Source organism: Sorex fumeus, unplaced genomic scaffold (assembly GCF_029834395.1).
Source record: "Sorex fumeus unplaced genomic scaffold, SorFum_2.1 ptg000033l, whole genome shotgun sequence".
Taxonomy (NCBI): domain Eukaryota; kingdom Metazoa; phylum Chordata; class Mammalia; order Eulipotyphla; family Soricidae; genus Sorex; species Sorex fumeus.
The window spans coordinates 2,245,597-2,262,938 of record NW_026606090.1 but is presented as its reverse complement, the minus strand read 5'-3'; the positions used below and the strand labels follow the sequence as shown (position 1 = coordinate 2,262,938).

General features: G+C 40.6%; 1 protein-coding gene across 1 annotated transcript in view; it reads right to left on the bottom strand.

The window, feature by feature from the left end:
- Window positions 1-17,050, bottom strand: part of NDNF (neuron derived neurotrophic factor) — a 41,585-nt gene extending 24,535 nt beyond the window's left edge. The window contains exon 1 of the mRNA XM_056116773.1: window positions 16,829-17,050. The gene's annotated coding sequence lies outside the window, so the exon portion shown is untranslated. The remainder of the gene's footprint in view (window positions 1-16,828) is intronic.
- Window positions 17,051-17,342: the final 292 nt, after the last annotated feature.

The window sequence follows — 17,342 nt, the reverse complement described above, 5'->3', positions numbered from 1 at the left end:
TAACTCAGTGTTGTTTTCTTCAAGCCATACGCAGAGGTCAGGCTGGATGGTGAATCTGTGCCTTCTTCCTTCTGCCAGGCCTGCTTCACACCACCTTGATTGTGGGTAGAATTCTAACCTGTTTCGAATCTCAGTTTCCATGTCTACTGACATAAATTACCTATAGTTCTAGGTAAATCTGCTAAAGTGTTACCTGAGAGATGGAATGGAAATCAGTGCCTACCTAAATTACCTCAGTGGAACAATCAAGAGCTTGCAAGTATAGCCCATGTCCTAAACCACCAACATTAATCTATATGCATTGTCTCTTTTCTCTCTTCAAATTTGTTCTCTTCTTTTTCCATCCAACAAACCAATGCTGCCAAGTATCCACTTATTGCATTTCACCTATCTTCTCACTCTTTTCCCCATTTGTCATCAGTTATTTTGCATACAATGAATATTTCCTCATAAATAAGGATATTCTACTCTTCTGATTAAAATTAAAAAGTCACAAGGCTTCACAGGAATAAAAGGGCAAAGTCCATGGTGCAAGAGTTCCTTTATACATTCATTTCCTTAAATTTCCCCACACTCCACCTCCCATGCCCAGTTCCAGTTATATGCTACTAGGTCTTTCCAAAGGCTACCTCCTGGTACCTTTTCTGCTTCTACAGGGAGCTAATTCCCTACCATTCTATATCTACAATCATTGTGAAATTTAGTTATAGATGTTTCCATGCTCATAACTCTGCAGCATATAATTTCAAATTATGTGATATTTTGAGATTCCCTGATAGAAAGGAGTCCTTTCTACATCTACAATTGTTTTAATGCTGACCAACCACACAGCCCAATACCAAACAAGCACATGTTCAAAATATTCTGTGAGTTAATAACATATAACTTAAGAAGATAATAAAATCTAGCAATTTGCCCAAAACATCAGCTAAATAGGGAATAAATGATGGGTATGCTTGATCATTCTTCAGATGTTAAATTTAGAATAGATTATTGTGTGAGCCCTACAACATTGCAATGTGTATCTTCATATGATGGCAATATTACCATATAGAGATGGTATGAGTTGGGTGTTTCAGAAGCTGGTAAAAACAATCATATGGTACATAAAAATACAAAATGGGAAGGGGGAATGTGTTCAGTGGCAGAGTATATGCCTTGCATACATAAAACCTGGGTTCAAGTCTTAGCACTGCAACACACACACACACACACACACACACACACACACACTTTCTCAGTAGTGTGGGTCAGAGCTTTAGTATAGTAGAGAGAGAACATACCCAGGTTCAATTCCCAGAACTCTACAAGGTTCCCCAAATCCTGCCAGGAATAAGCTGTAAGCTTTGCCAGGTGTCACCTCAAAACAAAGATAGTCCTCGTAGGACTAATAAACTACTACTTCTCCTTCTCCTCTTCCTCTTCCTCTTCCTCTTCTTCTTATTATTAGGCTGAAGCGATAGCACAGCGGGTAAGGCGCTTGCCTTGCATGAGGCTGACCCGGCCAACACAGGTTCGATCCCTCTGCCCCTCTCGGAGAGCGCAGCAAGCTAGCGACAGCATCTCGCCCACAAGGCAAAGCTTGGTATGCTACCCGTGATGGGTATTCGATAGGCCAAACACAGTAACAAGTCTCACAATGTTACTGGGCCCACTCAAGCAAATTGATAAACAACGGGAGGACAGTAACAGTGACTATTATTATCATTATTTTCTCTGAAAACAGGTAAATCTTGTTTGGCTGTGGAACATTTTAAGAACAGGAATAGTACAGAGCTCAGGACCTCTCAAGTCTAACACACACACAAATCACTCAGCTTAAAAGGCAGGCTTGATTCAATCCTGCTAGGGTAAGTCTAGAAATGAGAATGTAGAATTCAGGATCTATACTGTGAATAGCCAGGTTTCAGGTACGAAGTATTATGGTTTTTATCTGCAGAATTTTCTGGTTGCTAATTTTCATTCTTTATCTAAGTTTAATATTTTAAACATCTATAAAATAGCACACACCTCTTTCTTCCTTTCACTTTTAGAACTATTTTATCAAAATCATTTTAAAATTTCTCTTCTGTCTCCATTTCTGTCTCTCTGTCTCTCGTCCCCTTTGCAGTGCTGGGATAAAACCCAGGGCCTCATACATGCAAGGTATGTACTATATGAATGAGTTACTTCCTCAACCCCTTCCTTTATTTTTCATTAAAAAAACACATAGGTTTATTTCCTATAGAGAATATTTCTTTATCTTAAAGCACAATTAATATATTGTTCAGGAAATGAAGAGTTGCACAAGACATATGTTACACCAAAACTTTTAGTTTGTTCATATGCCTAATGAAGTTTTCAAACATTATACTGATAAGAACTTATCAAGAAAAAAATCATATATTATAATGGAATACGAAATGACATTTGATTACATGAATTCGGTCCTGTACTCTGTCAAATATTTAATGGTTCTGAGGCTCTTTTTTTCTGTTAGTTATTTAGATAAAACTATATTAGAGTCTGACTGGTACCAAAGAGGATTTGAGCTAGATTAAGTGCTAAAGCACAGGACAAAATCAAATAGCAATTTAAAAACAACTACAATGAAGAAAATCCAAACCCAAAATAGATGAGTGGAATACATGTTCCATGAAATTTAAACACTTAAAATGGTTAAATCCTGAATTATTTCCAGGAAAAAACTTTAAAAAAAGAGGCAGGGAAGGGGCACACAAATATGAAGTTGTCTGGTTCTTGCAAACAGAAATGAATTAAAGTAACGGTTTTAAAATATTTGTTTCTCCTACCATCTGTCTTATAAAATCCAAAGCCAAGCCCAAATTGTAAATTGAGAGCATCCATGCTGAAGCAATGAGCTAATATTCTCCAAGGACATCACTCCTTGACAATCTAGTAGAGAATGTGGAAGAAAGGATAATTAATATAACAGTCTCTTCTTTCTCTCTCTTTCTCTCTTCTATCTCATGTCTCAATATCTGAGATTGGTTCTTCCTTATAGACGGAGTTCCCTATTATTTTAGGATTTATTTATTTTTTCTGTTTTTCTGGTTTTGAGTCATACCTGACAAGTGCTCAGGACTTACTCCTGGCTCTGCACTTAGAGATAACTCTCGGTATAGCTTGGGAGACTATATGTGGTATTAGGAATTGAACCCAGGTTGGCCACATCCAAGAGAATCACTTTACCCATTGTACTATCTCTTGGGCTTCAGGGCTTAGGGTGTTTGCCTTGCACGCAGCCAGCCCGGCCAGGCTGGGTTCGATTCCTCTGCCCTTCTTGGATCTGCCCCTCTTGGAAAGCCTGGCAAGCTACTGAGAGTATTCAATATGCCAAACAAAGTAACAAGAAGTCTCACAATGGAGACGTTACTGGGCCCACTTGAGCAAATCGATGAACAACGGGAGGACAGAAAACAAAAACAAACAAACACTGTCCTCCCGTTGCTCATCAATTTGCTCGAGCAGGCCCAGTAACGTCTCCATATTTTTGAGACTTGTTGTTACTGTGTTTGGCATATTGAATATATCACGGGTAGCTTGCCAGGCTTTGCCGTGCAGGCAAGATAACACTTGGTAGCTTGCTGGGCTGTCTGAGATGGACAGAGGAATCGAACCTGGCTCAGCCAGTCTCGCTGCGCGCAAGGCAAACGCCCTACTGCTGTGCTATCACACCAGCCCGGAGGACAGTAACAAGAATAAAAATTTTTCATTTATTTTTTGGTGAAATTTGTGACTCTTTTCCACTTTTCACCATCAAGTGTTCATCCATTCATTTATGCAGAGGACAGTTAAAAATTTGCCAAATTAAGGAAAATAAACTGCATCTTAAAGGAAGAAAAATTTGAGTTGGTTAAGTTCTGACTGAACAATTACTGGCTTTGCACTTTGAGAAAGTCTTTCAATCTCTTTTGAGTCTCAGTTTCCTCATCAACCAATAGAAACAATTATTCCTAAGATTCATGGTCACGGTATCACAGTCCTCCCATTGTTCATTGATTTGCTCGAGCGGGCCCAGTAACATCTCCATTGTGAGACTTGTTGTTACTGTGTTTGGCATATCGAATACATCACGGGTAGCTTGCCAGGCTTTGCCGTGCGGGCGAGACACTCTCAGTAGCTTGCTGGGTTCTCCGAGAGGTACAGAGGAAACGAACTCGGGTCGGCCATGTTGGATGCTTGCAAGGCATTCCTAAGATTACCAGGACATTAATATCTGTTATGGAAAGGCTCATTTAAAATTTTAAAAGTCTGATGTCCCATCGCTGCAACCATGTAAACTCATCCACTTGTCCAGCTCTACGGATTCATAACTAAGTATTGTAAGAGATGTAAGCCAATCTAATAATGGGAGTACACCAGTCTCTTGATTGAAAACTCTGGGGTTTCTTGGGAGTGAGGCCGGTTGAGTCCACGCCCTACTGAAACCCTGGCAGACACATTTAAACCCCCAGCTGTTGCCATACCAATGGCCCAACTCCACTGCTTCACAACTAATTTCTGCAGACAGCAAATTCTTCAGGATGAGAATACTGGAGTCTTTCCAGAGTGGGAGCACTTCCAACCCTCCAATCCTGAGCTTCCAGAAGCCCCAGCAGCTATACTGACAACTCATAGCCACCACTATGTAAACTCATCCACCAGCCCAGATCTACAGATCCTCCAAATTCCACGGTACTAACAGCTCAGTAGGAACACACCTATAAACAAAACAATAACACAAAAGGCTCAACTAGCAACAGTTTAGTAAACCCTCATGCAAGGACTTAATGATCCCACAGTGAGATAAAACAATTTTCATAAATTTTCTTTCATTGAAGTAATTTTTTATAATTTCATAAGCCATTCAGTTGTAACAAGCAATATAAAATGGATTATTTTGTGCCTATTAAGGGGGCATGCTTAAGGGGGTGGTCGGGAAAATGGGGACAATGGTGTACGAGAGGTCAGTCTGGTGGTGGGATTGGTGTTGAAACATTGACTACCCATAACAGCTGTAATATAAACAACTTTGTAAACCATAGTGTTTAGATAAAGTTTAAAAAATTAAAATTAAATTTTCTTTTAATTTAAAAAGTTTGAGTCAGGAGACAGTACGGCCCTTACACTGAGCCTCTATCATCAGGTGGCTGATGATCACCAGCGGAGCCTCGAGGGTCTTCTGAATACCATTTGGAAGGCTCCCAAAAGTGAAATAAAAATTTAAAAGATTCTCTTTTCCTACAGGATATAAACAAGCACATCAAACTAGTCACAAAATTTATTCAACAACAAACGGCACTTATTTTGGGTTGCACTTAAAGGTAGGAAAAAGGAGTTTCACCATTATAGTTTTCTCACCATTAGGTAAAATGTTAGGTTCTTTTCTGAGAGACTGACTAGAAACAGAACAAAGAACAAGCTGTTAGGCGTTTAAAAACATATTTGCAAACGTTGTAGGACACTCTTAATATTCTCTTTCTTAGTTTTTATATACCATACATGAGACTCAATGTTGTTCGATAAATAAAGCTAAATTAAAACTGGTTCAAAGGTGAGTGTGCTTAGGCTTTCCAGGCACTAGATGTAGCAAAGGATTTAAGATGCACGTGTTGAGATAAGAGAGTGGAGGATTAGGTTTAATTCCTGGGATGTTCTGCATTATTATTTCAGGATTAAGAGATGATTGAAGAATGGGACATGCAAAAGGCAGATGATGTGGACAGATCCTACAGTCACTTTTAAAGAAGAGTGTATAGCAAATTCTCATGATATCATACAAGCATAAGAACCTATGACATTAAGAGAGATAACAGCACAAAATACTGATCTAATAAAGGAATTCAGAATCACAATTATTTCGTCCTCCTCTCCCGCTCTCTTATTTTAGTACACAGATAAGGGTGACTTTTCTTCTTTGCTTTCTTCTTTTTATTTTATTTTTCTGATGACTTTTTTCTTTTTAAAAAGATGCATTAAGTAAAAGCTGTAAGCTGTGTTAGGGGTTAACAATGTTCAGTGGTCATTACAAGAGAGCCTGCCAAGAGAAAACGATGCTTAGAAACTGCCTCTTGGTTGTTTTCAAAGAGTGAATAAACTTTTCACAAAAAGAAAAAAAAAGATTTTTGGGATTTTTTTTCCCTATTATAGACTAACTTCGGTGGCTGAAATGCTAGTATGGGTGTGAGTGTGTGTATAAAAATACTTTCACTAGCTGAACTTTTTATTGTGTTTTAAAGGGTTTTAAATTTTCAGGATATTAGAAATCTCCTACCTTAAATGCCTATACTAGCTGATTGTTGTACTGAGAAGTACAATTTTCTCAATTTTTAAAACATTTATTCTAAAAGCCTTATAATAAATCTAACTTCAAATCTTCCCTTTCAAAATGTCACAATATTAATGTAATATTTGTACAACTGAGTCGTTACTAATTACTGATCTAAAAAGGGATTCTGTAGCTTACTGATTTATTTTAGTGTTGTATCTATCTCAACACATAAGTGGAATATGTTTCAATATCACAGATCTTATGCCTCTAATAAAGTTAAAACTCATTTTTCTTACTTATTGGTTTTATTATCATATCATTGAAGAACATATGTTTTATTATTTTCTTTTTCTAGACAGCTAGTCTATAAATATGTTAAAGACATCCGCACTCCCCCAACCCGTCACACAATGTATGCAACATACAGATCAGATGCAACAGATAGTGTATCTTAGGGCAGTTTAACCCCAAAATGTGAACGGCTTGTCAGTTGGACTAATTAGTAGAAAGGGTCAAGAAAGAAAAGCCTTGCCTTCAAGTATTAATTCCACGACTATATGGAGACTTAAAACAGCAAAGTGATAAATAGGTTCACATTTGACTAAAAAATGTGTAAATGTTGGTTGTGGGTATGGGGAAGTTTATAGCAGAACTTACAAAATAAGAAGACCAGAGATTCAATATAGGGAGTACTGACCTGGGTTCTATCCCCTATGCCTCCTGGCTTCCTAAGCATCATTTGATATGGCCCTGAATGACCCTAAGAGCTGCAGGCTTAGTGGCCCTGGTGATCTGGTATGACTGGGCCTGAGCAGCACCACATCCTCGGGCCCTATCAGTGAACCTCAAGCAGGACAAGTATTGCCAGGAGGAGTTACGGTGTTTCCAAGGCTCCTAAGTGCTACCTGGGAGCTCCCCCAAACATAACTAAATTAAATTTAAAAAACAATAACTTTAGCCTTCTAGAAATACAGGTGTAGGGCATTATTTATTTACTTCCCCTAGCTCTTTGTGAGATTTCTAACAAGAATATCATTATCCTGAAAGGCAAAATTCTAGGCATAATTTTTAATATTGATTTGAAAGTGGAAATGTTTAATCAATTGCCCCTAAAAGATTTCCTAAAATGTTAACACATATAAAAAAATAGACATTTAGCACATATGATATTGATAATTAGGGTCTTGTAAATTTAAGTTTAATGGTATTTTTAATTACTATAAAATTCTAATTAAAACATGTGTATGTGAATTACTTTGTCATTCTATTCAATTTAAGAGCTGTAAAAATTTCCTGGGGCCAGGCCAGAGTGGTAAAACAGTGGGGAGGGTGCTTACCTTGCATACAGCCAACCCAGGTTTGATCTCTGGCACCCCATATGGTTCCCCAAGCCCATAGGAGTGACCCCTACTTGCAGAGTCAAGAGTAAGTCCTGAACACCACCAGGTATGGCTGAAAACCTAAGACAAATAAATGCTTTTGAAATTTTCATTAATCTTGCTTCTGAAACTATAGTTAGTCTTTATTTTAAAAGTTTTTGTTGACAATAGCTATGACATGTAAACCACCTATTTATTTACAGACAGATGAACAGATAAAGGAAGATTTGGCTTACATATAAGTAATGGAATACTATTCACCATTTAAAAAGGACATCCTGCTATCTTGACAAGAGGGTTAAACTTTGGGGAAATTAAGCAAGTGAAATAAGATAGAGAAATACAAACACTGTATGATATCACTTACATGCAGAAGTTAATTAAAAAGAAAGAAAAGATTGGGGCTGGAACCATAGTTAAGAGGAAGGGCCAACCTGGATTTGATCCCCAGCATCCCATATGATCCCTTGAGCACCATCAGAAGTAATTCCTGAGTGCAGAGCCAGGAGTAAACATCCTGAGGTATGGCCCCCAAATGAAAACAACGGAAAAAAATAAAAGAGGGCGGGAGCAGAAACAAATCAGGGATTTGCAATAATCAGAGGGAGGCAGGTGGATGCAGGAGAATTAGAGAATTCGACGGTGTCATAAGAGACAACATTCAAGTTATGGAAGAGTTGTGAGGGGTCTTCTCATGGTGCTTGGTGGGCCAAGTGGTGCCTCATATTATAAAACCCAGGATCATGCGAATGCCAGGCATGCACTCTAATTCTTTGAGTCATCTCCCCAAGCCACAAAAACATTTTTCTATTTTTCATAGACCTCTGAAACAGTGGTTCTCAAATGTACTTTGTCTTTTCAGACACAAATCTTAGTAACACCCCACTTGGAAATTTATATTTAATAAGAAAACAAAAATTTCTCCCGAGAGCATCCAAGGAACAACTAACAGCCCTCCCTGAATCATTCCAGTATCCCCAGTGGATGCCATCACCCACTTTAAGAAACACCTATGTAAAGTGCTAAATGTCTGTTAATAAATATAATTTTAGGGAATATTAGTAAAACTAATATTTATCCTTTATACAAATAGTGAAATAAACTTTAAGGTATTTTCTTCTCTCACTATAATGAGACACTTTCTTATAGAGAGGCTATCAGATACTGGGTACCTGTTCAGTCTGAATTTAGAAGAAAGGAAGACCTCCACTTCAATTTTTTACTGAAGACAATTTGAAATATATGCATATATTTATATATTTCCCTGGGTGCCCAAAAACACACAGCAGAAACACCATTTGCACGCCTATGGTTCATTGCAGCACTATTCACCATAGCCAGAATCTGGAAACAATCTGAGTGTCCAAGAACAGGTAAATGTGTAAAGAAACTATGGCACATCTATATAATGGAATATTATGCAGCTGTTAGAAAAAATGAAGTCATGAAATTTGCCTATAAATAGATGGACATGGAGAGTATCATGCTAAGTTAAATGAGTCTGAAGGAGAGACAGATATAGAATGACTACTTTCATTTGTGGAATATAAATATATATATGTATTATATATAGTAGAAGACTAATAGCCATGGCCATGGAAAACAGGAGTTACGAGGACTGGTCAATGGTTGGAACTTACCACAGTCGGGCGGGTGGGGGGAGGTTGAGGGTAGGTCACGATCACGATCACGACCACCCTGTTGTTCGTCGATTGCCTCGAGCAGGTGCCAGTAACGTCTTCTTCGTCCTAGCCCTGAGATTTTTTTAAAAAGTGCCATATTCAAGGCTTTTTCAGGGTTAGGAGAATGAGACCCATCATTGTTACTGGTATTTGGCATATTGGGTATACTACGGGGAGTTTGCCAGACTCTGCCGTGTGGTGAGGGTAGGTAAGATAGAGAAAAGACCAGTATGACAATAATAGCTGGGAATGGTAATGCTGGACAAGATCTGAGGGTTAAAATCAGGTAAGGAATATTCTCAGTAATCTTTCAGTATCAATATTGCAAACCACAATGCCCAAAAGGGGAGAGACAGAGAGAGAGAGAGAGAGAGAGAGAGAGAGAGAGAGAGAGAGAGAGAGAGAGAGAGAGAGAAGAAAGGTGCCTGCCATAGGGGCAGGTAGGGGCAGGGGGGATAGTGGGAAGGAATCTGGGAACACTGGTGCTGGTGGAGGAATGGGTATTGGAATACTGTATGATTGAAATCCAATCATGAACAGCTTTGTAAGGGTCTAGCTTATAGTGATTCAATAAAAAAGTTAAATATATACATATATATGGACTAACCTTGTAAAGATCATATGTCTTTCCTAATTTCTCAACATCAGAGTCAAAGTTTGAATTCACACCAAGACAGAAAGAAGCAGGCTGCTTTATCTGTGGTCTCAGTTAATGATAACTTGTTCAAAAATAAAAATTTTGAGATGGCAACACACAGTATCAAACAACTCGGGGGAGTGATTCCAAATGCAGATTGGGAAGCTGGTTCTGTGTCTACCTTGTATGATAGTATGAGAAACTAAGAATCAATTTTGGAGGAAAAGAATAAAGAAAAGGCATATATTTAGGATAGGCTGCTGAAGAAGGAGGGTCAAAGAGATGCAAAGTGATACTTACTACTCCTCTCTAAAATTCTGTCTTCGGTTAGTTAGCATCATTCCAATCTAGTTTGTCTTGTTAATAACATGTTTGTAAAATGTAAATGGATCTCAGTCTACCTTGTTTCCCACCCATGGATATTTTCATACTTACAGGGGACTCTGGAAACAAAATCACTTCAAAAAAGAGAAATATTTTTGCAGGTGATATTTCAGTACCCTGTGAGGCTTAAGGAATATCTGTGGGCAACGGTAGCTTTCTCCATGCTTCTCAGACCATCTCTCACCCAATTTTCCTGTTACTTCATCTAGTAATATGTGACTGCTAGAGAGTTAAGCTTTTATCTCCCATTTAAGAGGCAACTTTATTTTTTCATATTACATGTGACAAACTTCAAAGGAGCATCCTAGAACTGAGATATAGGAGAAACACACGAAGGCAAAGAGAAAAAGGACCGGTCTTTTATGTTTTCTAGGTGTTTTAGCACTGTTATTTTTTATCTCTGCCACCAGTGGTTGCAACAACTCTCTCTCTAACTTACAGAATCCAATTCTGAATCAATCCCAGTTCAAGCTTTGAATACCATCAGTGAATTTGAGTTATTTTAAAAATTTCATATAAAATATGTTATTAATTTATGTAATCTATACATATTTATATTTAAATAATGATATATGCTAATATATCATTAATAGTAAAATGTTCATTATTTTAAACTTAATAACTAACAGGAGTAAGCATATTTACATTTGTATGTAAGTCTTTATTATTTGGGTACATACCGCAGATAATTTAATTAGGTAAAGGTAAGATAAAGCTGGAGCAATAGCACAGCGGGTAGAGTGTTTGCCTTGCATGCGGCCAACCCGAGTTCAATTCCCAGCATCCCATATGGTCCCCTGAGCACCGCCAGGGGTAATTCCTGAGTGCATCACCTCAGGAGTAACCTCTGTGCATTGTTAGGTGTGACCCAAAAAAAAAAAGCAAAAAAAAAAATTTAATTAGAAAACATTTTATTACTGGAATAAATTGCAGATTGTTACAAGGTGATACTGTAATAATCTCTACTGCAGGAAATAGGGTCACTTGAAAATACCTAAGTTGAGAACAAATCCTAATTAAATTAAATACTTTTACATTAGTTTTTCCATTTCTTCATTTAATATTTTCAAACAATATCACACTATTGTCCCCAATTTTTTTTGCCAATTTCCCACATCTGGTACCTTTTACTTATATAGTCTTAAACTTTTTTAAAAAAATTAAATGGGGGGGGGGCTCCCAAGCAGTGCTCAGAAGGCCTGGGGTCACTCTCAGCAATTCTTGGCCAACCAGATTGCAGTGGAAGGAAGGGCTTGAAGATGTGGGCTGCTCAAGATCTGTGGTGCTGGGGTCCTTGGGATCTTCAGAAGGTCCTAGTCAGGAGACCAAGTAGTGGGGCAATCAAATTAAGATTTTATGTCCCAATTCCTCGAATACATCCTCCAATTCCTGCCTATAAGTTCTTGTTCAGAGTTTCTTTTAAAATAACCATGATAGTTTCAAAAACACAATCTCACAATTTATAACACTTTACAAATCTTATGAGTTCAATTTTTACAAGTTATTCTTTTAAAAAGCTCCATTCCAGTCCCATTATTCTATTCCCTAGATCTCTCTCTATATAAGCACATTGCCTCAAAGAACCAGTTACAGTTAAGACAATTTCCAGTTGTTGATAAAACTTCCATTTAAATATAGTCCATGTTTTTGGCTTTGTGTTCAGATCGTGGAATAAATGACACACTTTCTGAGCACACAGCTGGAAGATGGTGTTTACCTTTGTTTCATGTTAGGGAGAAGAAACCTCAACAGACAGAAAGTTGTAGAGTTGCCTACATTTGGTTGGTTATCACTATTGTGACATTGAAATCATTCCAATGAGAGAAGAGAAACAAATATAAATTGATAACTTGATTTTTATTATTTGGAGGCAGTGTCTAAGAGTTCACTCTAAGGAGATGATTTCCAATCATACGTAATGGTAATCATGTTTTCATTGAGTTCTTTCCAAACTTTGTATAACCTCCTCATTTTTAAAAATGATTTTTTTCTTTTCTCAGAACTATATAAAATACAGAAAATTCTCTCATAATAATAATTAAAAGAAACACTTGGTAGGTTAATACACATTTTGCCACGTTTTAAAGAAAAGATTTCAGAATTTTCACAAGTGAAACTAAATATAAATCCTCTGAGAAATATAGGAAACATAAGGGGTCAGAGAGATAATATATGAAACATTGGGGGCTTTGCATATGGCTGACTCCAATTCGATCCCTGGCACCCCAGATGGTCTCCTGAATAGTGCCAGAAGTGAACCCTGAACACAGAGCCAGGAATAAGCCTTGAGCTCGGATGTCAACCAAGCCACCTTCCACCCACTAAAAAATAAAAAGAAAAAAAGAAAAATATATGGCACATAATGTGTTTTATTTAAATTTTCTACAGGGCAAAAATTAACAGATTAAAACCTCCAAACTATTTTCCAAATTATGAAAATAAACTGGTTACTAAAGGATTCATAAATTATTAAAAGACAAATGATATGTATGTAACCTTGGAAGTTCCTAATTTGTAAACATGAAGACCTTTAAAATGAAGTTTGAATTAAATCTATCTCAGTGAGCTCTTAAAAAAATTGACATTGTAACAGGAACCAATATCCAGCTGTTCTGTGGTCAAATTGGTCTCTTCATCCCAAAGGGAAAAATCTGCAGAGACTTAATGCTTGTTTTTATTCCATACTGATCAAATATTTTACTCTTAAAATGTTTAATGGAAAACACACAATATCTTTCTATTGGGGGTGACTAAGTATTACATATTTCCCCAATATTTTAAAAGCTAAAACATATATATTTGTTAGTTTGCAGGTTTCAGAAAACTGCCAGAAAGAAGAGGGAAAGTATAGATAGAGCATTTGGGAGATTTGGAGTGTGTTTGGCATAGGAGTAGCAAAGAAAACACCTGCTTTCAAAGTGGTTTCGTCGACTGGTAGACTAAAAAACAGCAAGTGATACATGAATCTGTACATACATCCAGACAAACACAGATGCACATTAAAATGGCCTGTTTATACCCATATCTTTAAATAAATTATGATCAACATTCCATCAAATAACACAATAAATTATTAGCAGCTTGGTTTTCTATGTAATTCTATATGCTTCTTTTATGGCAACAAAAATAACCATAAACTATGTTTTTTTTTCTTTTTTTTTTTGCTGTTTGAGTCACACCCGGCAATGCACAGGGATTACTCCTGGCTCTGCACTCAGGAATTACTCCTGGCAGTGTTCAGGGGACCATGGGGGTGCTGGGAATCGAACCCGGGTCAGCCGCGTGCAAGGCAAACTCCCTACCTTCTGTACTATCTCTCCAGCCCCTAAACTATGTACTTTTCCCTCTAGAAATTAGCATGCAGAGGCATGACTGCATGCATCCTAGATATCAATCTGCATTTGCAATGTAGTGGAAAATATGGCAGAATTTTACCTAACTTTAGGATTTAAATTGCAAAATATTTGAATATTGGGAGTATTTTAATCTAGAAGTCAGTTTTTAAGGCAAATAGTTGGTATGGTTTACTGTTTATTCTTTAAGTACAAGTTTTATGTAGTTGTTGCTTCTACTAAATGATTATAAGCCAACAGCAGGATAAATTTATATTCCAAAATAAATGTTTAATTATTCCAGTTATTGTTTCAAGGTCATATAATCAGAATATTTGCAGGTTACACCTGCTTTTTCTCTCTGGTGACTGGTTGATAGTAACAAACCATGTCATGCTTTAGCATGGTCATTAACAAGTTGACACCAGGTGACATGGGCTCCCCAAAGCAAAAACTGGCAAGAGAACAGGTAGTTTTATAAAAATAAAAGACGTGTGTGTGAGCATGGCTTGGTCACTAGAATCAACTACCTTATCATTGAGAAAACTAATGAAAGAGATAAAAAGAATTTTAGTGTGAATTATGAGGCATCCATACCACTCCAAATAATCTATTAATTCAATATTCTTAGTGCATTTCCAATATCTACTTATCCATAATATCAAAATGAAAACTGAGTTCTAGACCAACAGTAACTACATAACACAATTTTTTTTTTAAAGTTCTGACCTCCAGATAGACTAAATCGAATTTCTGTGGAAAAAGAGGAAGTTAACAATACAAATACACTTGATTTCTACTTTCTCCCCTGCCCCTACTGCTTCCTTTCAAACAACTTGCTAGAGTTTTACAACACACTTTGCCCACCCTTCCACAGAGAAGATCTGGTCAATAAATTCAAGGGAGAAAACGAAAATAGAAATCACCAGGTTCATGCAGCCGATGATTGTAAAAGTCACTGTGTTAAGTTATCTATCTGAAGACTGACCTACTGTGGCTACTTTAAATGCAGTTCCCTCAGCGTGGTATTGCCAAGGTTATGACATGGTGTCTTTAAAGCGATACTTTACCACATGAATGTTCAACACATCCAGGAAAGATTAATTGGGGGAGGGGGGTCTTCATTCTCAAAAGGATGTTTTCAAATATACATTTTGTTACTTCTTAAGAGATAAAAGCTGTATCTGCAAGTGATTAAAAGATGTTTTATATTCATGGTTTCATTTCTACTGCAATAAAGGCATAATTTAAACCACACGTAATTCATAGCAACTTAGGCCCATTACAGAGGTCTAGCTTCTTTTTTATGATAGTTACTAATTAAAACAGAGTGTTACTGCCATGCCAAACTTGTGTTTTCAACATACAGGTTTAATGAATAAACCGTCTTGACATTAAAATGAAAACAATACAGAAAAAGCTGCAAGCTGTTATGTTTGGACTGCAGGGTAAAGACTAAGGACATTCACTGACGTTAAGAATTGTGCAAAGAACGCGCTTGTCATTTCTTTCTTGAAGAAGTGGGAGATATTTGAGAAAAATCTGAAATGGTACTAATTTCTCTAACTCCTGGGTGTCTTGTTCCCATCTGACCCTCCCTACAAGAATTTAATCAGAATCACTTTAAAAGATAACCGATATTTTAATATAATCCTGAATATAGGTTTAGATTGAAAATGGGAATTGGGACCATAATTAATTATGTTTGCCAAGTATTCTTTTTCCCTTCAAACTTTAAGCCGACAGATTGAGGCAAATGAGGGCATTTCTTTAAGAGTGCCCTTTTAAAAGTTCACGGATTGAAACTGGTAAAAATGACAGTATCTTTCTGACATCTGATTAATCCCATATGCAGAATGAGACCGAGGAATTAATACTCTTTTGGTGTTTTCACTTTCGGAAACCACTTGTAATAAGAGACTGACATAAAATCAAAACCAAATATAAACACTGCCTTCAGCCTGGGTTACAGCCTTATTATCACTCTTACTAAACAATAATGAGGACGAATAAATACCGGTCGCCCTCGGTCCCTCCGCTCTGCACACATATTTGCTCTCGCATCCATCCATCACCTCTTTGAGGATAATAAAACAATTCAATCCCATCAAATCCTCACAAGCGCTCCCTCGGGAGGGATGTTTTATCTCCACTTCTGCCAGCCCGGCGAGGATTTTTCTTGTTTGAAGGGGGCGGAGAATGGCGCGGGGTCCTATTTATTTCCATTGACGACTCCCCGGGTTCTCACAGGCGCTCCGGGACCGGGTGGGAGGAGGAGAGGAGGGGGGTGCCGAGATTCCCTCCTTCCGAGAAGAAAAAGGGTTCAGGAAGCGAGACAGGAGGCGGCGGGGGGCGCCGGGGGGTGGGGGCGGCGCGGGGACCGTGTGGAGCGAGCGAGCGAGCGCGGCGGCTCCCTGGGAAAGGAGCGGGATTCTTTCCCGGGCGCGATCCCCGGGACCCACAATGGGGCCGCCCCAACTTAAGTTGCTACAAAGAAAACGGCTCGTGCGCGGTGGGCTCGAGTTGGCGTTTTTCCGTCGCACGCCGACACGCGTGTGCCCAGGTTCATCTCGCGCTCAAGGTCTCGCTCGGGTTCCGGGCGCGCCTCGGGGCCGGACAGCGCCGGGCGCGGGGTCGCGGGACGCGGCGCGCGGAGGTGCCCGGAGCGCCCCCCGGTCCAGCCCGGGGCATCAGCGGCGCGGCGCGCGCGGGGGACGCTCAGTCCTCGCCCCGCGACCCCGGGGGCTCCCGGGAACCCCCCGGAGCACCGCCGGGAACCCCGCGCTCCCGTCCCAGAGCGCGTCCGAGCGAGCCCCGACTCCCGCGCGCCCCGGGGAGCCCCGAGACCCGGCGTCTCTGCACTCCCCGCTCCGACCCCCATCCCAGGACCCCCCGGCTCCAATCCCGGCTGACGCTCGCCCGCTGCTCGCCCGCCTCCCTGGACCCCTCCTCAACTCTCGGCCCCGTCTCAGACGCCCCCTCAAACCCCGCAGTTCCCTAGACTTGTCTGAGGAGAAGTGTGACCGGCGGGACGAGGGGTCCCAGACAAGCCCGGCAGACATCGACCCCCGTCTCCCAGGCACCCCGTCTCCGCCGGCCGTCGTGGGGAGCGCCGCGGGCGCGCGATCGGGGTCCGAGGGGGGGCGGCGGCGGTCACTCACCTTCGGGGAACGGCGGGTTCTCGTCAGGGCAGAGGCGAGCGCCCTCGTCCAGGCGAGGGGGCCCCACGCGCCGCGTCCCGGGCCCCGAGGAGGCGAAGAGACTGGGGGCACCGGGGGGCGCCGCGGAGGACGGTGGCGAGCGAGGAAAAGGGAACCGGCCCCGGGGCCCCCCAACTTTGCGAACTTGCGAGCGGGCGAGCGCGGGCGGCGCGCGGCTTCCGAAGTTGCGGCAAGGAAGTGTGGCGCGGGCGGGCGCGGGCGGGCGCGGGGGGCAGCGGCGCTCGGAGCCGGGACGGGGCGCGGGCGGTGGGGGCGCGTCCGCTCGCTGGCGGCTCGGAGCGCGGACTGGAGAGCGCCCCGGACTCGCGCCGCAGCCGCCCCGCCTGCCGCCGCCCTGCCCGCCGCGCCGCCCCCGCCCCGCGCCCCGGGCACGCGCGCGCGCTCCCCGCTCCCACACGCGGCGCCGCCGCACGCGCGCCGCTCCCGCACGCGCGCCTGCAAACACCTCACACAC